The 24380-nt window shown below is 42.0% G+C and overlaps 1 long non-coding RNA gene across 1 annotated transcript; it reads left to right on the top strand.

The window, feature by feature from the left end:
- The first annotated feature begins 1252 nt into the window (after positions 1 to 1252).
- LOC133145546 (uncharacterized) lies at positions 1253 to 14865 on the top strand. The gene is made up of 2 exons (XR_009710933.1): positions 1253 to 1641; positions 3561 to 14865. It is a non-coding gene; the product is annotated as an uncharacterized LOC133145546 (long non-coding RNA).
- The last annotated feature ends 9515 nt before the right edge of the window (positions 14866 to 24380 follow it).

Raw genomic sequence — 24380 nt, 5'->3', positions numbered from 1 at the left:
TATGTTGATTATATTTAATACATTAAAACTCTTCAGTATCTCTTAAAACAGCCACGCAAACAATAAAACAAATCATATTTGTACTCTATCATGAAATAATTTTATTACACACACGTAAAGTACAGAGCTTTTCTATGAAGACTCATGATAAACTAGTCAAATATAATAAGTATACATTGCCGATAGGTGGGAATTCTGACGTGTTGTAAAGCTTTAATACAAAAAAAAAACAAAAAACGCACGCACTATATTCACGGAATCAGCTGACTTGCCCTGACAAAGATGGCGGCGAAAGACACGCGTCATGCACGTACAACTGTGTGAAAAGACTTTTTATATTCACTATAACTGTATTGCCAATAAATGTCTCGCTTTGTGTCCTGGTTTTGAGTTTCAAAAAATGTCAGTTTTGTAAAGAGACTTTCAGGGTGATGTCAGCCTTCTATGAAATATTGAGTCGGTGGACACAAACACTCTAGATGCATCATCGGATGACTAATAACTCTATTCCCGTTAAATGGCTCCCCTCTACATCATTTTATCGTACTCAGAGGCACGACTCATCTCCTGCATTACTCGACCCCCCCACCCATGCACCACTTCTTCTCAGGGACGTGCTCAGACCTCCTCGTGTAAATTCAGTAAACTTGCCATTATAGTGTCAGTTTTGCAGTACTTTAATGCACTCTCTCGCTTTGTAATTCTATCTTGCATTTTGTTCATTGCTATATCAAAGTGTAAGATGAAGGCGATCAAGGTTTACTTGAATGGGGAATATCATTTACAAGAGCATATTGCATTGCATGCAATAATGTATGCTCTATAATGGGATTTATGGCAACTGGCCAGAAAGAAAAGCAGCACAGTATAGGATGGATATTACTGATGAGTGATAATAAATGCAATGCAGATGAGCAGAGCATACTAATTAGTAAATATTTCTAATAATTCTTATTTTTATAGCAGGAGGATACTGCATTTTTATTTTTTTTTATGGGGGTGAGCGGTCTCAAAATTATTATTTTTTTACATATTGTAAGTATTATGGATAATAATAGTCTTATAACCATTATTTTTAGTAGTGGTAATTGGATGCTATAATGAGAACGTATTTCTTCAAGCATCCTTGTTTTTGTCTTCACGTCGGATGATAATAATAATCCCGATTCAGACAAATCCTCATCATGGTTACAGCGTCATATCTTTGCAATTGCTAGAGATGACATCATCACACGCTCGTCATCATCTTTCCGGGAAAGGCACAGCCCATCGGCCCAGGTGCTATCATTTTTTTTCTTTTTTTTTCTTCTGGTTTTAATACCACTTTTTGCGAGAAGCAATCACGTGGGAGGCCCCTTTAAGTTGCCATTGACGGAGGCCCGAGCGTGTCACATGGACATGATATCATGACCGGGCAGGAACACAGCGAGCGAGGGAGCGAGGCCACTTCTTCTTGGGCTCGGAGGTGATGGTGGTGGTGGGGGGGACGCGCGGAGTCATTTCACGAGGATCCGGAACGCTAGACGCGTGGACTTGTCGGTTATACAATACACCTGTCAGCAGCTGTGACGCGCTTTAAAAGAAGGGGGAAAAAAATGTCACGGAGGAAACATCGCGGTCCCGGAGCAGCGCCGATTGAGTGTGAGTGAAGTTATTTCTCCTCGCTGATGTGCGCCAGGCTGCTGTGCGCTTCTGGCGCAGGTGCGTTTGCGCATTCCTTGGACAGTGTGCTTTTATTTCGCTTTGCTTTTTAATAAGGAACTAATTCTTCCACACGGGGAGATTACGTGTTCATTCTCTCGTTCGCCACCAGTGTCCGCATTCCAGGTGCTGTTGCGCACATTGAAATGGGAGTAAACAAGTGGGAATAAGAGGGGGAGAAAAGGGGGGTCGCGTGTTTTGATCATTAAGCGCGACTGCCGTGGGCATGAGTGGGAATATACTGGAATCATCCGTGACGTCGGACCGCCAAGAACAAGAAAGCGTCCGCAAGCTTTTTTTTTCTTTTGGACATTTAATTTAAAGCAAAAATTAACGGTGTCCAGTGGAAATAATACAATAATAAGTTACTAAGTAGAACTTGTGATTCTCTGAGTGAAAGAGAAGTTGTTCCGCAAAGTAGATACTAAATAGATAGATCAATAGATAGATGTATCTATGGATGGTATAGAGTGGCTGAGCGAGATGTGGGGCTGCACCGTGAATTCTATACATTTATATTGACATTATGAAAAAGAATCGCATCATTGGCGTTTGTGTGCAGAAGCTGCGCCACCTTGTGGAGAGATTATTGGGAAGTTTTGTTTTCCATGATCAATCAAGGAAATGTCATCACATGCCCATCCCTACCAATTTCTTTTTTGCCTTGGTGGAGGTCACTATGCTAAATTGCAGTTGTACTCAATCAAATCAAATATTTACACACAGTACTGGATTTAATATTTATCGTAATTTCTTGTGATTTGAGTTGTTTTGAAGCCTTTGGGCTGTGATCCAAAAGGGTGTTCGTCTCACTTGTGTCAACAAACCACCGTGACAAGCCTACGAATGCAATTATGCAAACATGAGCTCAAATGAGGAAATAGTTGATCTCTCTGTCTTGCTATTTTAGTCAAAACTCACGCGCTAATGTATAGTTTTGTAATCAAAAATACGTGGAATGAATCAATTGTGTTCCGAGATTCCGCTTGTAAACAAAGTAACAAAACCCGCCCAAACAAGTCCGAGTAGTGACAACAATGAAATGTGCAATAATCCCGTGGCGTTAACCATCATTAATCCTGCCATGTTTGCTTCCCTAACAAACCTGTCATGAAGCAAATTTATTTTTAATCTAACATTCATCTGATCCGAAAATTATAACGCCACACTCTCAGTCATCATGATGTAGTTCACCTCTAACCTAAAAAAGGCTTGACAATATCGCTCCTGTATTGCATGACATTGTGCAGGCGTACCTAATGGTGTGACCACGTGTAACGACTAAATAGAACCCGCAGATTAGCTTCCAAGTCGCCAGTAGAAACAATACGACCATGTTTCCTTTTGTCCGTCTTCTGCTTGCGCTTTACAAAAGACAGACCTTCCCGCGTGCGTCACGCACAGATCGCTTTCATTTGTTTGGAAATCAGCCTTTGGATTGCTAACGTGTTACTTGTAACCCATTACCCCGTTCCGCCAGTGTATTTTTTAATGATTATGATGTGTCTCGATGTGAGCGTAACTCAAACAGCCAGCTGTGAAAGTTGCATTTCCGCTGGGTTTATGCGGTCATAATTAGCACCTCCCATGTGACTGCGAGAGCGAGAGCGTGTGTTTACATGACCAGCAGCGGAAGTGACGCAGGAGACGGCCTTAAAGGGAAGGCGGCGTCGAGGAATGAGTGACAGGACAGGACGCTGCAAAATAAAACCATTTTGCTGACCGCTAGCTTTGTTGTGATGATCACAAACACGCGAATGAGTCATTGGCGGTTTGGCGCCGAGTTTGCGTTTGATTATGAAATGTGTTTACCCACCCACTCCCTATAAAAGTAGTGACACAAGGTTGTGTTTGTTCAGAACTTGGCCTGTTCCAGTTGGGAGCCAACTTTCCCCGGTTTGCTATTCACAGTGACCTCATCATCGCTCTGGCTCGCTTCCCTCTCGAACTTTCTTGGCTGTGAAACATCTCATCAACTCTTACAGGCACTGACATCAACCTATAAGATGTCTGCGTAAAAACCGGAACCGACCAATCGGTGGTCCTGCTATGGGTTTTAGGTCCGAAGACAAAATGCTGACTGAGAAATTTTCATGATCGCTTGGACAATAACTACATAGACTTCAAATCTTGCGCCTGACTGATGTACAGAACTTTCGGATTTGATCCGCATTCTGGTGACAAGATCAGAAGTCTTAGATCAGATCCTAACCATGGCCTATGATTGACATTGGGTAAGCATGCCTGTAACCATGTCCTACAACGGAAGAATAAATTATCTAAAGAGAAAGTGGCATCATGTGAGGCATGAATGTGGACCGCCTTTTACATTGGAGTTATTTTAGTTTGTTATATAAGGCCTGATAACTTTATACAATGCATGGCTTTATTGAATCTTTTTGTCTTTGTTTTGATACATTAGACCCATTCTGGGTCTGCTCTCAAAAGGCGGATTCGATTCTTGCGCAGCCCGCAGGATGGAGGGTGACTCGGCAGGCAGACTGGCCCGGCTCCAAGCTGCGCAATATATAACAGGGGCGGCAGAAAAACAAGCCGACCCACTCGTGTTTGTGATCCGAGAGTTCGTTTGACGGACGCTAGAGACGTCCGATAGAGTCGGCAAAGATCCAGAATCACTTTCGAGTTGAAACGATATCTGGCGGGAATGGAAACACTGCAGTGGGTGCTGTTCCTCTGCTGTCAAAGCCAAAAGGTAAGGAAAGCTGCGCTGAGTTTTGTTGTTCGCAGACTCAATGCGACGCTCCAGGAAGTTGGAGATGTTAAAGGTTGCGGCGTGGATGCGGGGATAATATTAGAGCAGGGACAGATTGCTTCAGCGCCGGCGCTAAGTAGGCCAAAGGCACAGGGGGAGTGTCACATGAAGCGGCGCTGCTATGTTAGCTATTCTCCAGTGTCTTGTTTAGCTCGAGATGGGAAAAGCGACAGAGGAAGCGAGCGAGCGAGAAATTAAAGAGAGAAGGCCTCGCGTGTGTCATGTTTCCCATGCCGTCTGGCGTCTGTACATGACACTCAAAACCACTTGTCGACGAGAGGAAGTGTTTCTTTTCCTTGGCCCGGAGACGACGGCGACCTTTTTCCTTAAGTGCGTTAACTGGTGCAGAAGGTCAGCAAAAAGGGGGGTGTTGGAAGGGGGACTTCCTCGGTCGGTGTTTGTCGGAGGGCGTAGAAAGTTCAAAGTTGGGAAGGGGGTGGCGTTTAAGGTTTATTTTTATGGGCAGTGATTGGATGAAAACGACGTAGGTATTGCGCAAAGTGACTGACTTGCCATTATGCAAAGACACAGAGTCAAGACTACAATACTCCGACAAATGTAGTCTGCTACCGGGTTGTCCCCGTTTGCTTTCGGATTTACTTAAGCGTGTTTATACATCCGTTTCGGTGTCCGGCCTGCATGGGAGAGTTTCTTTGGTCTATCATCTGTGTTTGTCCAGCACATGGAGAAAGGAAAGGGAGGTATGAGGAGGAGAGTCAGGTGACGCTCCATAGCATCGGTTTCCCCAGTGACCAGAAGCAAATAGACCAGCCGGACCGGTTCTACCCTGTAGGAGGGCATGGCAGATGACACCGCAGTTCTTGTGGCTTTCCTTACTAGGAATTTAGTGGTGTTGTGATTGTGTATTTTTTTTCTGTAAAACTTGTATTTGTGGCTTTTTTCAAAGGATCTTGTCCTGTCCGCTCTTGTGAAAGTACGAAAAGTCATAAATGTCATTTAAATGTGCTATCATAATCAAAATTATTTTTTAGTATAATCATTATTTATATAGTATACAATACATAAAAAATGAATGAAGTATTTTTGTAACAAAATAAAAACAATCAAATAAAAATAGAGTGATAATGGATGGATGACATAATATATAAATTAATATGAATAGTTATGCATCTCATTTTGTATATCATAGAAAATAAATAAAACACATGAAAGCCACATTCATATTATTAAAATATTCCAATATTGTGAATCACTGCTTTTAATATTTAAATTGATTTATTCGTACTGTATTGCAACAGTTGACTGGGTTACAATACATATTTACTCACAGTCATTTATACTGTTTTATTGATTAATTATGTTGTGTGTGTGTGTGAACATGACAGGGGAAGGCGACCAGATGTCTTTTTTTTTTTTTAAATTTAATACAATTCTTGTCTTTTTCTCTGGCCCCAGTCCCGCCACCTCCCACCGCCTCACTTCTTCCTTGTTCCCACGGCAACTCATGGCTGTTGGTTACATAATGCTTGCCCTGTCAGCCTCTGGGTGTGTGTGTATGTGTGTCCTTTAAGTCGGTGCCCGGGCTTTGGGGAATCAAAATATGCGACTTTTCAAGGTTTTATTAGCCTGCGGGCTAAAGTGTTACTGATAGCATTAACACCGATTGCATAAATACATGCGTGTGTGTGTGTGTGTGTGTGTGTGTGTGTGTGTGTGTGCGTGCGTGTGTGTGTGTGTGATCCATTCAAGAATTGCTGTTTCATTCACAGTACACAGGACAACGGGAATGGTTGAATTTAATAATATATGCCTCTCGGCTGTGCATGCTTGATCTGCATGCGTCCGGTTGCTAACTTAGCGTAGCATATATTCTCGGCTTTCCATATGCATGTACATTTAACATTGCTATTGTTGTATGAATGGGGATTAGTGTTTGATTAAATCGTGAACACAAACACACGCAGACCGCACCGCCACGGGCTCAGATCCTCTCTAATGGCATTAGGCAGGGCACAGCAGGAGAGGGCCAAGCTACTGTTCACTTCAATTAGAGCCCATGTCAGGGGACGAGGCATGCCACCCGGTCTGCTAGTCGCCATTCATGGCGAAGGGTAAAAATTACTCGCAATATGTACTTGAGTAGGAGTAAAAAAAAAAAAATTTTTTTAAATTAGTGTATTAGGACTGTTATAATATTTTTATTATTATTAATAATAATAAAAAAAACATCTCTGAAATGAGCAACAATAAATGAGCTTATGCTAACTAGAAATTTTTTTTCAAGAATTTTAGAATGGAGAGTAAGTAGTTTGCTTTCGTGACATTTCACCTCCTTTTAATGAGGTAGACGGAAGTCAAGGTCTCATTCGACTTTCAAGTATTGTAATGATGTCAAATGTTTTTAATTTGCACCACTAATAAGGAACAAAATTGATGAATTGCGCATTTTCTTTGCGCATACGCAGAAAAAGCCTGCGTTGTATTTGCATAAATGGAAGCGAGTGTGTGTGTGTGTGTGTGTCTTGTGTGTGTGTTGAGCACCTGCAGTGACTGAGCGCCTTTCTTTAGAAGCTCTCCAGTCCGCAGAGGCGGAGCCGCAACGTGCCGTATCGAGGGCCAGGAGAGACATTTTGTGCAATTTTTTTCAAACTGATCCCAAACAATCCAAGCAGCACCTCACATTTGGGCACTGATTCCAGAGGCAGGAAGACAGATTACATAAGAGAGCGTGAAAATCAAGAAGTATGTATCCGGCATGCAAATGTTGCCCGAGTAACTCTGCATGGGTGGCTGCCAGACAAGATGAGACAGAGCTTTGGACGCCATATGGGTGGATGTCGTGTGTACAGAAACGGAAACGTGTTTGTGCTGCGGTTGTGGTTAACATAACCCCAACTGAGTCGAGAAACACACAGGAGACGTAATTCATCTCATTAGCTACCAAACAATTAGCATGTATGCTATATTTGATTTTTTTTACATCTTGAACAATGGGGATTTTGATGAAATTATAAAATGTAAACGCATAGTTAATATTTTTATTTATTTATTTTTAATATAAAATTTATTTTCTATTGTGCACGATGTTGATTGTAATACAGTGGTGTCTCGAGTGACCAATTTATTTGACTATTTAAATGAATTTTTTTGCATTGACTCCCAAGCTAACTTTGCCTACTGCTAGCCTCATGCTAAAGATTAAAGCTTGCATTCCTTTCAGTGCATCAGCTGCTCCGTTGAGACTCGATCGTCCACAAGTGTCCAGTCGTGCAAGTGCACAGCTGGGCCTTCAAAACACGATACTTCCCGCTGTGAAATCGTCGGACTGCCGGCGGGGTGTTCGCCGTTGATTTACAGCCAGTCCAGATTAAAATTCGGGCCGCTGCAATTGGCCGCCCGATCTCTCCGAGGAGCGCGCGGCTTTCACTCTTCGGAACATTTCGCAATAAATCTCAATTTTATCGCACTCGCATTCGAAACCCCGAACTTGAAAAACTTCACGGCTTGATCCCAGCCCTGATTTCTTTCCACTTTTACGAGCCTGTAAATGCCTTAGATACCCCGTTTAAAATATGGAGCCTCGTGTAAAATGTCAGCTTGGAAGTTTCACGTTTCGACATGAATTTTGACGAGGTCTCCTTCATTAAAGAAGTGCATATCTGTGGTCAGATGATAATCTTTTCACTTACTATTTATTTTAGTTTTTCCTACAGTTTTTTGGTTTACTGCTTCTTTAATTAAAGTGTTTGAATCAGAAAAAAATCTATTTATATTAAAGTGAGTAATTTAGGAAGTGTTTCTTGTGAAAATGGCTCAGGCACGTGTGTTATGCGTCAGTATTCGCGTGTGTGTGTGTGTGTGTGTGTGAGTATTTCGCTTCTACAAAAAGCCTTGGGGAAGGAAGATACTGTATTGTGTAACCCGACACCCCCTCAGATCAACTGCACACTTTACGACACTTACGAGACGTCGTGCAACTTCTGAACTCTGGCATTCATTCCAAAAAAGAAAAGTCCTCTTATCTCCACATGCTGACTGCTTACTCAGGCCCTTTTTTTAACTGAACTGCAAAACCTTTGAAAGTAATCCCAAGGGGGACATTTTTTTTATTTGTGAATAACTACACCAAAGTGCAGTGAGATTTCTACTTCCGCTAACAAGACATTGGACGGGGGGGGGTTGTTGTTGAGGGGGAGCTGCAATAATAAAAGTCATTTTTCGCAGAGGATAAAGACTATATGCCCGGGAGTGGTTATGCTATCCGTATATATGCACAGCTCTGTTTGTGTTCAAATCTTTGGTGCTTAAAGCGATATATTGCCGCCGCTATCCATGCTAATCGTTAGCTCATCTATGGCGTTTTTCTTCACTAGCAATTAGCATTAAGATATATACAAGAAAAAAACCGACTCAAACTAATCCACAATCCGAGAACATAACATCTCCTTGACAAAGTGTCTCATTGGTTGAAGGTCGTCTAAGTGACTGAGCGTGAAGCCGTCACGTATATTCCATCTCATTCAACAACTAAGTGCGAATTTTTATTGACGAGCAACCTTGCATACGTATATGAATGGCACGTACATCGCGTTCCTGAGTGGCGTCAGACGGCAACCTCGAACGCTGCCAAAGAATGTGCTTTCTGGCTTCGACCTGGCCCTCCGAGTAATCCCATACACACATACACTCCCGTTCGAGATGATCCACGCAACACCGATAATGCTCTATCGGTGGCCAAACTTTAATTGTATTTTCCTCCACTTTACCCTGAGGTTAGGGAAAAAGATTTTCACGGTATTTACAGTGGACCAAAGTCAAAGTCAAAGTCAGCTTTATTGTCAATCTCTCCACATGTCACAACACACAAAGAGACCGAAATTACGTTTTTCTCTATCCCACGGTGACGAGACACATAACACGATAGACATACATGTACGCGACACAATATAAAAACAAGAAGGCAAAAATTCTAACACCTACACGTCCTCTGTTCTCCAATTGTGGGTTCCCCTAACTCATTATTCTCGGAAACCTCCGTTTATTCACAGCATTACGGTAAAAGTCAGGCGACTCCATCGATTGCCAGGATGTGAGGCGAGTCCGGTGGCCTGTCTGGAGCACGTGTGGATGTCGCCACATGCTTATTCATGCTAAACATTATTTACGTAACGGATGTAACCACCCCCTCTGCGGGACGGCGCGGCTCGCTGGGCTGTTGATAACCGAGGGCGTCCAACAATGAGATGTCGTCCATCTCGCAGGGACTTCTTATGTAAGCGAAGTGCTCTCTCTCTCTCTCTCTCTCTCTCTCTCTCTCTCTCTCTCTCTCTCTCTCTCTCTCTCTCTCTCTCTCTCTCTCTCTCTCTCTCTCTCTCTCTCTCTCTCTCTCTCTCACGTTGGCTCACTCTCTCACGTTGGCTCACTCTCTATACAGGCTTTGCTTGGAGGTTAGTGTACGAAGCTCAAATTAGCAGGCCAGGCTGGAATGACGCACTTCTGGAATGGTCTGAATGTGTGTGTGCGTCTGTCTAATTTGAATAATAAACGAACCCTGCCATAATTCGGACGAATCCAAGCATCAAGGGAGCATTGCGTAATAATGTGTGAGTGTTGACTGCGGTTCAAGCTTTATTGTGCGTCGACCTTCCGAACCGAATTGTTTACCTGGCTGTGGAACGAGAAAAATGCGCATGTGGGCGGGTAGCATGATCCTACCTGTTGTAAAAAAACAAAAGTGTGTTTGATTGTGTGCGGCGCGTGTGCATGTGTGTTATGGCCACACCTTTTCACCGTGAACTTTGCCTTTTTACTTGGACTTCACAAAATTGGAAGGACAGCTTAGTCTGTTTTGCTTGTGTGAAGAAGTTGCATATTTTAAACATGAGGAAAAATAGGACTGCATACCACCAAACAAAGTACTTTCACCCGCCTCCAACGTTTCCAGCTGCCAGTAAGATGGCGGCAAACTAGTTTTTACATTAGCCAAGGCTATGGGCGGATAGTTATACTAGCTTAGTTATAGTTGGCACAAACCTGTCCACTATTACGTGACTTTCAGAAGGTGAAGAAAAACATGCATTTCCCACTACGTATGACACATCCTGCATCTCGGAATTGTGGAGGGGAAAAAAAAAAAAATCTAACCACAAGGGTATCAGATGACTAGGGTCAAATATGCGGTAATGAGTTGAAGGGTCATGCTGAGCAGATGAACAGTGGGATGTGACACGAATATAATGGTGTTATTTTTGAAGTATGATGATGAATATGTGTGTGTGCGTGCATGAAAATTTCTTACGAGCAAGTCACTTCCTGTTGTTTTACCCAGTGAGTGAGAGTCATGCTTCTTGAAATGCCGCATTTAATGGCCTTGCGTAAGATGAGTCAGCATGCCAAACGCTCTTGGCCCATACACACACAACTGCACAGTCTACAGTATTTATTTCATTTCATTTTGTTTATTTATAGTAGTGATGAGGGAAAATGAAGCTTCAAATGTGCTTCATGAACCCGCGGGTGTATTTTTCCGTCCTATAGATGGCCCAACCACTTTCAAAAAAGATTTTAATCATTGGCTTATCTGTGTCACACGATGCCCACCTTGTTTATCTATTTATGTTCTGCCGATCAAAACAAGCATCTCATTTCTCCAAAGCCACCGTACCAGCTGATCCAAAAAAAAGTTCAGCTATTTGCCATGAAGTCTTTGCTTTGCTCAAATGAAAGACGTGATTTATCTACTTCAGTTAGAGTTGCTAACAAAGGTGCGGTGTGAATATTACAAGACAGTTTACAAAAATATGCAAGAAAAGGCTCTACCATGTGTTGACATGCCGACGATCCTACTTTTTAAGCGCTGAACTAAACACTATATTTTAATCCCCCCCCGCCACCTCCCAAATTGCATTGTACTACATCGCCATGCAATCCCCATTACTTCTTTGTGGTCACCAAACAATCACCATCACGGCGCTGTCAGCAACTTGACTTTGGAGGACAGGAAGTAGTTGAACACGAGTGTGACCACAGATCACCATCTGTAATTGGGAGACGGCACTATAACGGTGGATTTGCTTCCGCATGTGACCCATTTCCTCCCTGAAATAACTCCCTGTTCCCAAATTAAAATTTTAGTTAAATGTGTCAGCTCTTAAGTATTGTCATTCATTTGAATTGTTCCGGTTGCTAAAGTTGCAGGATCATCTCCCCACTATTGGTGTGCTGCTGGATTTGTATCTCAAGGCCAGTGAATGACTCTGCCCTTGACCTCGGAACTCCGTACGTGCGCGGTCAAGGAGAGTAAATGTTTGTTGTGACACTCGTCTGCGAGACGCCATCGCTTTTTCCCATATTGCCTTGCGGGTGTACATCGAGGGGGAGCGTCGCTCGGGCCGACTGGCTCTTTGCCTCTGGTGTCACCATGGAGACGTGGGGAGCTCTTATTATGAAGTTCCTCTCATTCTGCTCCTATTTACCATTCAGTACATTGAAGTGCTACGGTCTGCTTCATTTGGAGTGGCGTGGTAGCTTTTTTTAGTTACAGGTTAGCTGTGGGGTGAGTCACAACTAGCATTTTGTTAATCTTAAAAAAGAAACGCTAGTATTATTTCCAAGCTAAATAGTTCATGCAAATGTCGCCGAAGTCGTCTATCGTCGGTGTGGGTGTGTGCTTCCTCCTCTTGACTCACATTTTTTGGGCTTGATTCAAGAGAGACACACCCACTTTGTTTTGTAAGACAGGACACACGCCAGAGTGAAAAGAGTGTGTAAGTCAGGTTATGAGCTTGGCAATTAATTAGGTTTAACAATGCAACAATTTGGATTTGGGGCGAAAATGGAACCGGAGGAGACATCCCCTAAACGCATTTGATTACGTATTCGGTGAGTAAAAACGGCGCTAATGTTTACATGTGTCCGGGTTGTTTTTACGCTATTGAATTATACATGTGAAGAAGTTAACACCCCAGTTTTCCCGCCACAGGAGCCACTAGGCTCTTAGCCAAACCTTGCTGCCGTAAAGTATTCCGCGTCACAGTCACTGAGGCAACGGTACACAGACGACACACGAGGTTGCGTGCGGGACGTGGGAAAGTTGGGGATCGAGGCGAGTGCGGCGTTAAAAGTCTTCTGATGACTCCTAGTGGACAGCCATCAAGCCTTCTCACAAAAGTGAGTACGCTATATATAAAAAAAAGTTTTGTCTTTTTATGTGATGATAGGGAAGAAATTGCGATAAAATAAAAGTCATGGAAATATACTGTCTTGAAAGAGTGACGAATTAATGTACGTTTTCAGGTGCAAATGTTATTGCTCTCACATTTTCATACTGGTCACTAGTACTGCTAAACTAGGACACCACACCTTCCCGAGAAATGAAAGGGAGATACTGTGTGTTTGTTTAAGTCAGTCATACCCACACAGGGATTTTTGTTATGCGCGTTGGGTGTAAAATGATTAGATTGAAACTTGGACCAAAACACTGCTATTGTCCTTCTAAGAAGCTAACAAGAAGGGAAATCCCACTGGTATGCCATTCAGTTCCTGAAGGATATCTGATGAACTCCATCAAATCCGGTCTAAAATTTGATACCTGACCTTTAATAGAAAATAAAAAAAAAGGTGCCGACATAAGGCTGCTTTGATATCATTTCCTGCTTGGTAATATCTCGTTTTATTTTTGTGTTAGCATTGATGTGACTTTTGTGATAGTCAAGATAAAGATTTTTAAGACTGTCTTAACTTTTCCTTATTTTACAGCATATACAAACCAAATGTTTTGGGCAGAACGATTGGCCGAAGTATCAATTCATGTCAAGGCAAATTTGCGACTCAACAAGTGACTCACAGGTTGCACACGTGTTAGCGTTAAGTAGAGAGGGATTGTGAAGATCACCCCCTTCTCTGCCATGACGCTGACCCTTCTTCACTCTTTACTCGTCTTTGCTTTGAAACAAAAAAAGGCCCGCAGCCGTTTGACGTCAAGAGGGCCGTTCACGATTACTTTGTGGCCAGAGGTGGTTTTGTCAAGTCACAGACCGATAAGAGAGATTCCAACAAATCCTCTTGACCGTCACTCGTCATTGGAGACTCTAAAAAGGAAGTTGGGGATTTTCAGGTTGGTATTTTTTTGCGGCCTGTTTGTGTGTGTGTGTGTCATTTTTAATTATGTATGTTTTCTGAGTCACTCGTCTGTGGCCTTCAGAAGTATGTCGGATTGAAAACAAGTAGTGTAATACAAAGTGGTCTCGGGGGGGGGATGGTTATTCGTGTGTGTGTGGGGGGGGGAGTTATTGGCAGAGAACTAACTAAACACCCCATTTTACTGTAAGCGGCTCACAATTACACACACAGACACACACACATTGACACAATATTTCCTATTACACCCCTTTGTCCCTTTTTCCAATTAGGTCCATCATCAACCTGACCCTTACGTAATGTTCGGGTCAATTTCAAACCAAAACACGAACGATCCGGGAAGAAGGTGCGTCAAAACCGCCGCCGGACACAATTGGTTTGTATTGCTGTTATGTCAAAGACTGTTGCACTTAAATGGCCTGTGTTCACGCCCACGACGGCGCAAAGGGTTTTGTCTTTTCTTTGTTATTGTTGCGAAAATCGGGTTTGAACAACATTGACATTTTGAACACCATACGAGAAAAATATATTTTTTAAACTACTACATTGTGGATGAAAATTAAGCTGAGCTAATAGCTTACTTTCTTTTTCTTATCTCTAATTTTCACATGTATAAAGAACATGAATTTCTTGTTTCGTTAAATGTGATATTTATTCATATTTTCTTTTCCCCAGTTTTAACCGTAACTTTTCACCCACCCTGGAATCGAAATGGATTCACCGCATCACTTGATGACCATTTGTGAAGGGCTTTGGTGACACCTAATGGCCACCCTCTGCATTGATACTGTACATGGCGATATTAAAAATGATCATCATTTAGCATTAACGATTAGCATAAAACGACGAATGCTCTATCAAGACAAAGACACCAGTATGTTTGTTTTAAACACACACGTCTTCACTTTAGGTTGAGTTTGTCAGTCAACAGAGTGTGGCAGTATTTGTTCCCTGTCCGCCCCCAGAAGCTGGTTTCACATGGTGGTTTAGATGTATGTTGCCTCTATCTAGCACCATTTGAAATCAGTGTTCTTGGGGACAGCAACACAGCTTCCCACCACGAGGTTGCATCTGAGGTCAACGCTCAAACACTGGACAGCCTTTCCATGTTTCTTATTCTCCACTACCAGATAACTGATTTCCTATGGTGCATAGAGTCCCCGCCAGAGTCCTTCTAGCACCATTTGAAATCGGTTATAAAACCGTGGATCAATGCATCTGAGCGTGGAACGCAAGCTGGGAAGTCAACACAAGAAATGGATTTTTTTTTCTAAATAAAAAACGGAAATGAATCTAAAAATGTATTTTTTTTGTGTTAAATCAACCTTAACATTGTCACAGCATTCTGAGAAACTAATGTCCCATTACTCGTGAGCTATTTTTAGACCAGGCCCAAGGCTACTTATGTGGTCCTTGGAGGCTGGTGACCCCTCTTGGAGGTATTTCCATTTAACAAACAAAACATGTCCCATGGGTATTTCAGTGAGTACGAATGGATGGAATTAGTGAAGGTACAGCTCTAGGTCATCTCCCCAAGAAACAAACGGGACTTTGAGATGGTAAGTCACAAACTCGCAACTGGTACCAATAGGTGTCATAAAAACAGCATGGCCAGGAATCTAAGGAAGGCCACAAGATGTCAGCAGAGAGCTTTCATTGAGCTCGAGATTCAGCCGACTAAGGAAATAAATTGCAGTTTAGTAATCTAACAATGGATGGTTTAGTCGTGAATAACAAATTCATGAATTTAATTGAAGGTTTACATTTATAAAATCAAAACTGGGGAATGGCAATATGACCATTGGCAAGATTGACTACATTAGCATTTTTTCTGCCTCACTTTGACCCCGAATGATATAGCACTCAAATGCTATCACGGCAATCAGCCTGCACCCCTGGGAGCGTTTGCATTGGACTCTTCTGAAGCTTTTCCATGTTGTCTGCCAGAGTGCCCAGGCCCTGCCCAGTGCCCGTCTGGATCTTTAGACAAACATGGAAAAAGCTCACCTAATTATCTGACCCCCACGTACCGAGCATTGTGGAAAAAAAACCACACGGGGGAGAAAATAGAGTTTCAATTCCCAAGTGAGGTTGACAATGTATTCCGTTTTTCTGATTCCCAGAGTTCTATGTGACCTTTATTAAAAACAAAATGTTCCTCAATTACCAATGATGGCCAATTAGGGTTTCACCGTTTATTCAAAAAGGCATATCAGGGTAGATGGGCGGAGGTGAGGAAATGGTTGTTTTAACGAAGCTTTAACAAACAAAGGTAGGGCTACCTGGGGTGCCGATCCACTGACTCACACTTTACTCTCGACACACACTCTGATCTACGACAAAAAGCACCTTTGTCCCCTGGATGCGAGGCAATGACACAATCTCGCCTTTCCAAATTACTCAGTGCACAGCAAACATCACATTGAATTCTCAAACACCCAACAACTGATCATTTGAGTTTCATTTTGATGTTCCAAGATCAAAATTTGCTGTACAGTACAATAAAAGGTACTTAAAAGTAACTTAATAACAACTACAACAAGTTTACTAAAGATGATGGGTGGCATTTGCAATCACAAGCCTTCTCCCGATTTAGATTATGAGGTATGCAAGTATATATAAAGTGGATCCTCAATGATTACCATAAAGTGTCTTACTTCTCAAACCTTTGTCCTTGCATACCTGTCTGGTTCACAGTCTTTCTGGAATGGGGTTGTTTAGATAGAGCAGTGAGCTATTAGCTTGACTTGCGTCCCACTTCCTCTTGCTATTCCCAGCTTGTTGTTTTTACACCCATTTGGGAAATTGTCTAACACCTTGGATTCCAGCCGGCTGCCATAACAGCGGTGGGACACACTACGACCAAGACTGGCTCCTAAAACTCGCCCATGCCAGTCATTAGTCATCAACATTTCATAGCGCTTGTCACCGTATGACTTCTTTGGAAGCTCCACACATTCCGCAAATGCTTTGACCTTACTTTGATTCTGCACACAAGCCTGTCTTGTGAGGAAATGAGTTTCCGGAACACCTTAGTGACTTATTGATTGGTAATGGTTATCTTCCGTATCTATGACAACCTCTACCGAGACTAAAAGCAAGTCTTACCGAAACTAAAACAAAACCTTTTCTACCATTACTATTCAACAAATCTATGTTTCCAAATCTAAAAAGCAGTCTGGCTTGCAACCTACCACATTGACAGTTCCACAAACAACACCTGGAGTGACCTTTCCCCCGGACACCCGGGAAGTCTTGTTTTCCTTCTCCTTCCAATCATTGTTATGCTAAAACACATGTAGCATTCATAAGCAACAAGTCCTTACAGTACCGTGAGAGGATATATTTCTCACATGGGTGGTCCACAGAGCTCTTTCATGTGAATCGATGTTGAGTGTTTTTCATTTTGCCCATATACAGTATTTTCTCTTATGTCTGACATGATGCAATTGTTATTGCGGTTTTTCCTCGACATATTGATGACTTTCAAATGATTCATGTGTGTTGGTAAGTTGGAGAATCTGCATGGGACACCGTGGTCTGTTAGATGATATCATAGTTTGAATACCTGAGTTCCAATTCTGTTTCATTGTTGTCAAGATCATTGTTGTTCTGAACATACTTTGTCTGCAAAAAGCACTTCACTTCCAAACCCCAAGTCCAATTAAATCATATACATGACAGACAAAAAGTCCAAAAATGGACCTTCTTAACTATTAATCAATAGCTAAGCCCATTCCTAGAATCATCATTGGCCAAGCAGGTTACATCGCTTAAAATGTTAGATCAAATTCAAATAGTCATTAGTTTTCTGCTGGCAATGCTCTTGTAAAGTCAGTTGGTCTGTTTTAAATCATTTAACACTTCATCCGAATTTCAGGCAAAGCTTTTAAAACAGAACCAGACGTTCTTGCTTCGCTCGCCAAGACTATTACGTTCCACATTTCACGCAGGTGATCCATTCGGCGTTACCCGACGACGGGTAGCTGATTAAGTGACCGATGCATTTAGTACAAGAAGAAAAAAATGGATACATGTGTCGCTCACAGTTGCTGTGCCACCTGTAGCAACAGCGCTAAGAACAGCCAAATAACTGGAAAGCCTGACAAGTAGCACTTGAGGGCCACGAGATTGTTTCCGGGCAGTTTAGCATTCCCTGGGTGCTGATTCCTTCTTGAGGTGTCAAAGTGATTAACACCAATGTCTGTGGAAGTATCCTGATGTCATGGACTCTACGTACATCTCAACAAAATGTACTGTAGTCGTTCTCGGGGTGTAATGTTCAGCCAACCCCATGCCTCCTGTTTGTTCCATCTTAATAAAACACGAGACCTCTAAGCCTTGTTTTGGGGGCTCTTCTAATCCAGACTTTCCAAAACATTTTTGAAACAGAGTCAAAACAGGCTTAATGCGTAATTATCAAGATGATCAAAACACAAAATAGAACTCCAAAATAGGTCAAGTAAAGCTGCCCTCACACAAATATAAGAAGAAGAATGGAAGTTTGTGTGGGAATGAAGGACTCCTCCTTCCAATATCACACTTCTCTTGGATTCTTTTGGTAATGAGGGCTCTGACGGGGGTCCGTGCTGCCCTTTCGTCATTGATCTTGGTTGGATGTGATTGGCTCCAACATGCTGAAGCTGTGGTAGGTAGTGGGATCTGAATTTTTCTCAGGACGTTTGCCTTCTTATCATCTTGTGAGTGCTTTGAACTCAAGTCACTCTCAGGTTAGAACTTCAGGTCAAAGTGGACTCAACAAGTGCTTTTGATTGCTCAGTATTCTTATCTTTGGCTCAGTCATGTTTATCTTCTTGAAAAGAAAAAAGGCCTTCATTGGCAAAGTAGAACTTAAGTTGGGTGGATTGTAGATTTATTTGGACATTTTGACATAAGACATTTTATTATATTAGGTCTAATATAGATCTTAGATCTTTCATGATATTAGATCATTTCTATATTGCTGAAGTAAAAATCACATCAAATAATTGTGGGACTCGCCGTCGAATTTATGTGGTATTGCCAAAGCTTGGTGAAAGTAAAAGATACAATTCCCAGAGCGTTGTACCAAGGTCGGAGACAAACGACGCCGCTTTAAAATCCCTGACATGCAATGGAAAACCTTGGCACATCACGAGGTTCTTATCTGGATCAAGCCTTGATTCCGTTACCTTGAGCTGCCTCCAAACTCGTGTGCTCTTTCTATACCCTCATTTATTTAAATGTTTAGTAGCTCCCTCGGGGTTCAGCCAGTTTATGTGAAATGCTGGCTAAAGAGAACGCTCTGATTTTGAACCAAAGGGAACATAATGACCTTTAAACCACTACTGTTTCTTACAGTACGCCAGTGCGGTTTAGAGTCAGAACAAAACGAGACGAGCTGATTCGTAGAAGCGGAGGAGAAAAAGAACAGATTACACAGCGTGATGATCAGCATTCCGTGAGGTTTACAAGCCGCCTGCAACCTAATCCATCACTCGTGTAATGGCAGAGAAGAAATAAAAGAATTGTTACAGAGGTCCGTTTGCTCTTTATCTCATGCCAGCCTGCTGCTTCTGCTTTGATTCGCAAACATTGCTATGATTAGCTCATCCGAACAAAAACACATGGTGCTCATTAGCTTGCCATTTAATCTTGGACTAGTTTGTTAGTCATTTATAAATCGATTGCGTGATAAAAGAATCCGGGAAGGCTCTTAGCATCTCTCATTGTTGCTTATCTAAAAATTCAGGCACCCTAAGACATAAAGTTTCTTTGGCTTTGAATAATGTTGGGTCCAATCATCTGGCTTTGAAGTAGTTAAGCTCGATCCCATCAACACCTTCCCCCATTCGGCCCATTGCTGGATATAGGTGGGGGCGGATTGGCCCCCAGGCGAACCTTGGAACAGGGGGAGATGAGAATTCTCTGAAGGCTTGCCGCATTCTCTCAAGACTACATCAGGCACCCGGCCTCGAGCGCCTCGTTGCCCTAAGAATGTGCGTCAGGTGTACACGAGTGCTGGGTCGAAACCGCTAATAAACAGCTCCAACAAAAGACAGATGTAAAACGGGCATTGCTTCTTAAATTGCGTGGTCGTCAGCAGATACCCAAAAGTTTGGATTTACTTGAAATCATTAAACAAAGGAGAACTATCAGTGCATTATTATTCGGTCTATTTGGAGCAATTTTTGTTAAGAAACTAGCAATTGACTTCAGACGTTTCTTGGCCCATTTCGCTGAGAACCGATGCAACTGCCATATTCCACTCGACACATCACACTTTGATGTTGTTTTACGGTTGTAGTCATTGGATTGATGCCTCGTAATAGTGGATAGCACATGTTAACAAAAGATTTCAGAGTGTATTTTTTATAAGCACTCATTGATGTCGCGCAGGCTTTTGAAGAGAGGGGAGGGATTATAAATAAATGCTGCAGTCTGTCACCGCGGTTGATTAGTGTGGGTTCAACCAAGCCCCTGCGGCGTTTCGGGCTGCTAATAATATAACACGAATTATGTTCAGATCACTATGAATGGAGTTGTAATTTAGATTGGAGAAGAGGGTTGGTTTGGAAATCAAACTTAAATTACAAGCCGATGTGTTTCTATACATCAAATGTTCTCACAAATACAGTTCGTATGCAGACTAGGGATGGGCATTGGATGGTCCAATGGGAAAAATGAAGTAACTGTTATTCTTTAGTAATCAGTGGGATGGAAGAATCTTTATGAATTCTTCTGAACTCCTTTTTGATGTGCTACAGAGGATGACTTGGTGGAAAATTAGCTTAAAAGTAGCCCAAAAAACTTTTGATTTTACTGACCTGGGCCTGAACCGACGAGTCAATTCCCACAGCCACCAATTTGTTTATTTTCGATCCCAAAATTAAACAGAAAGGAAAAAAATTCCAACTTTGTCATCAAATTCTCAAAACATACTACCAACAAAGAATCTTTCACACTCAGCCTTTGTTCGGACTCTAATCTAGGCCTTAGTTAAAACTTTGGAATATTAAACTCGCATTGTTGATGTCAGGCAGCAAAACATTTGGAGACTAACAAGAAGCTATTTTTAAAGGGATACCTGCAAACCCTTTCATGTGTTTTTGTTGAAACTTGTGCATAGTAACAGCTGCCCTGTCAATGCACATTATCGGCCTACAAATCTGTCAGTCACCTCTCATGTGAGTAACACGCTCTTAACTATCCATACTAGCCCCCGTGTTTGTTGAGTAAGAAGTAACAAGTTGCTGCACGGAGCGTGTCATTTCTATTTGTGAGCTGCTGATGGAGGGACAGGACAGCATTAGTCAACAAGAACAAAGCGAAAACTTGACGTCAACTAATTGGTTCAACTACTCCAGAAGATGGGAAATTCCGACAAAACTATTTTCAGGGTTTTCAGCAAAATAAATAACGTCCACTCTGAGCAACCAACAGTTCATGCAACTGTCGTGTTGACAAATGACCAAAGCGTTTCCTATACACGAATAACAAATAAATAACTTGCTGATATGTGCCACTACCATTATTCAGGCTTCTCTTGAAGTCTTCCCATTTTGTGCAGTGTTTGGATAACCTACTGTCATTCTTCTCCTATATGTGAAATTCCTCCACTCAAAACAAACAAAAGAAACGCACCACGAAAGCAATATTCCCAGGCCATTTTTAATGGATTCACTTTGATTTGTAATTCTGATTCCTACAATGTTATTTTTACAACATATCAGTTAAAAGATGGCCTGACAAAAGGTAAGGCAGAACCATTGGGAGTGCCTTTAGACATCCATCTTGTCTTATACTGTAAATTCCGAAGAAAAAGATCAGACAGACGCAGAGGATCGGCGAATGCATACGCGGAAGAAAGTATGCAAATGCTTGATAGCTTTATCGCCTGCAATAACTCTGAAGTCTTTGAGGTAGCAGCAGCAATGACTGTTTAATTCAGACTTTGCGTGTTTCCCTGCTTTTAATTCAAAAACCGACAATGTTGCTATCTCTAAATAAATGTTGCCTGGAAAAAAAAAAAATACCGTTTGGTATTTGTAGCCTTCTATGGAGCGCACGGCCTGTAAGTCAGAAAGACAGGCTGGGATAATGCATGGTTGAAGGTGTTGCACAAACAAGAGGAAGTAACATTGCTGTCATCAAGACACAAATTAAATAAGGTTGAACTATTACGAGCCCATTTTGACCGCTCGCTGATCAATCGACACCCTGAGAGGCAGCCTGGACTGTCCCAATAATAAACCCCAATGGCAACCCCAAGGGGGGTAGGTCCCTTTTTTATTTTATTTGACGCCCCTGGACGCCCACCCCAACTACACCTGCTAACTGACTGGCAAACCACATGCAGTTGTTAAAGCATCATGCTGCCTAATTAACTCTTTCCTGTTAGCTCAAGGACCTCCCGCTCTGACCATTGTCATTTTACGATAAAGCAATAAGTGGGCCCCTGGCAAGCGCGTGGAACGGCTGTGGCTTTCGCTGTAATAAATCAAACACTATCCAACCCGCATGTTGACTTTTCTCTTGTGCATGTATAATGAAGAGCATACGACACGGATTTAATCGTAAATATATGAAGTGAGAGATATAAGACAAGTCAGCAACTCTAAATCTGAGTTGTGTATTGACACCAGACTGGGTGTGTATTGACAGCAGACATGTTTGCTGAAAATGCTGAATGGTCACACAATGATTGTTTTTTTATTTAAAAGAAAAAAAATACAATCCATCATTACGGTAATATGCAAGAACTAATGCAAAATAAAACCATTTGCAATTTACACAAGCTGACCGGGAGGTTGCGGATCAACATTTTTCTCCCATTTTTAGACATTTGACCAAAATAGATGGACATCTATTGATAAAAGTAGCGTGCTACAAGCTCCTCTCCCACCCTGTCCACACTATTAAAAGTAACCATGCCAGTTATATTTAAACCGAGTGGACAAGGCCATAGAGACAGTTCTCAGGATAGAATCGACGTGACTTTGGATGAAAATAACTACTTGGTACAAACTGAAATAAGACTCACATGGATCGATGTTGTAGCACGTACAGGTTAGCATTTGGTAGAATAAAATCAACTGGAAAGTGTCACATTGTGAGAATGACGCATTGGATTTAATAGATCACTAAAGCAAACGCGTGTCAGCCGTTTCTATTGCTATTTTTCATGTCCAAACAAGCTGTTTGGTTCGAGGGTACAACAGGGAGGGCAACGCAGTTAGAAAATAACACATTTGACGTTAAAGTGTGTGGGTGGTTCCTAGAACCAGCAACAAGACCGGTCATGACGACGACTTCTTTCTGCGGTGAAATAAAAATAACTACAAAAGGAACATGTATTACCTAATAATCTAATATGAATATAAAATTTGTATGGGGCACCATTTTGAAAAAAAAAATTCAACTTTACTTTTGTGAAATTGCAACTTTCCTTTCATTGTTGGAAATTATCATACTTTTCTGGTAAAATGAATTTATTGTCATGCTATAAAATATTTTAATTCTCTATTGTTTCTTTTCAGTATGGTTCATAAAATAATCCTGACATGCACTGTTTTTTTTCTGTAACTTTATAACTTTTACATTTCAATGTAGTCCGAAAAGTCTTTTTGTATCATTTAGTATTTGGGTGCATGTGGGCTGTTTTTTTTTTTTTTCCCCCCTACGCAAGAGCAATGAGTCTTACGCAACTGATTGTATCAGTAGCAGTGATTCGGTTTAAAAAGTCTTGTGGTGTGGAGATTCCCAGCGACCACGCCTCCAATCAAAACAACTCTGCTTTGCTACGACTTTATTTTCCATTGAAGTTGACATGCTTCCAATGGGCTTTAATCACGACATGCTCTGTCGCTTGGGTAAGCGACTGCCAATTATTTTCCAGGGCCTATCAGCATATGTCACTGCCCAGAAAAAAAAAACAAAAAAAACGAGGAAGTAGTGTTTAAAGTGATTTTGTCTGTTATCGGGCTCTATCGGTTTTCCAGTTTGTCTTCAACCATCCTGTGTTTGGTAGCAACCAGGTCTGCTTTGGGGCGTGGACACTGACAAATCAAAACATTGAGTAACAGACTGTCGGCGATGGTGTTTTCTTTGTTTCCCAGACGTGGGCCATTTTGTAATTACACGCTATCCTCTGCTTCTGGTCTGAAAAAAAATGAGATATTTATAGTTACCTAATACACCTGTGGAAAAGATTCCCGCCCCAAAACTATTGGAAGTGTAAACCATCTTGAACACTTAGCTTTGGGGATGGGCAAAATTAATTGATTGTGTGCTATTTTTGATTTTCTGTTTCCATACCACAAGTTTTGTCGACGTTTTCAGAACAGGTCACGACTACTATTCTTTACAAACACAAACTAAAATACATGTATATCTTCTAAATGTAGTCAGCAGGGGGCAGCAGGAACTCCATGGTTTGAATTTTGCTGGGTTCTTTCGTTGCTTAGTTCATGTCTTTCCTCAAGCGCAGCAAATAGGCTGCTCACCGTTCCTGACGTGCGAGTTAAATCGAGCTCAGCCCCTACAGGCCTTGGCGTTTGGGTCCGTCCCTGGCACGGCATAGGTTAGGCGGCGGTGAAACTCCGCGCTACACGTGGCATTATTCATCCCACTACACTCCCACTATCAACAACGCCCACCAGCACTTGACAGACTGTGATTTTTGGAGTGTAAATCACGTTGACGCTCCAGCTGCAGTTCCGTGGAACTCGAGGGAAGGGGTGCAGACGTGCAGCTGATTCAGCAGCAGGTCTCCCCACACCAAGTGACTCACAGCCCAGTGTCATCTGCCTTACAGACTACATTCAGA

The sequence above is a fragment of the Syngnathus typhle genome, linkage group LG21, assembly GCF_033458585.1.
Source record: "Syngnathus typhle isolate RoL2023-S1 ecotype Sweden linkage group LG21, RoL_Styp_1.0, whole genome shotgun sequence".
Taxonomy (NCBI): Eukaryota; Metazoa; Chordata; class Actinopteri; order Syngnathiformes; family Syngnathidae; genus Syngnathus; species Syngnathus typhle.
This window is presented reverse-complemented; position numbering and strand designations above follow the sequence as displayed.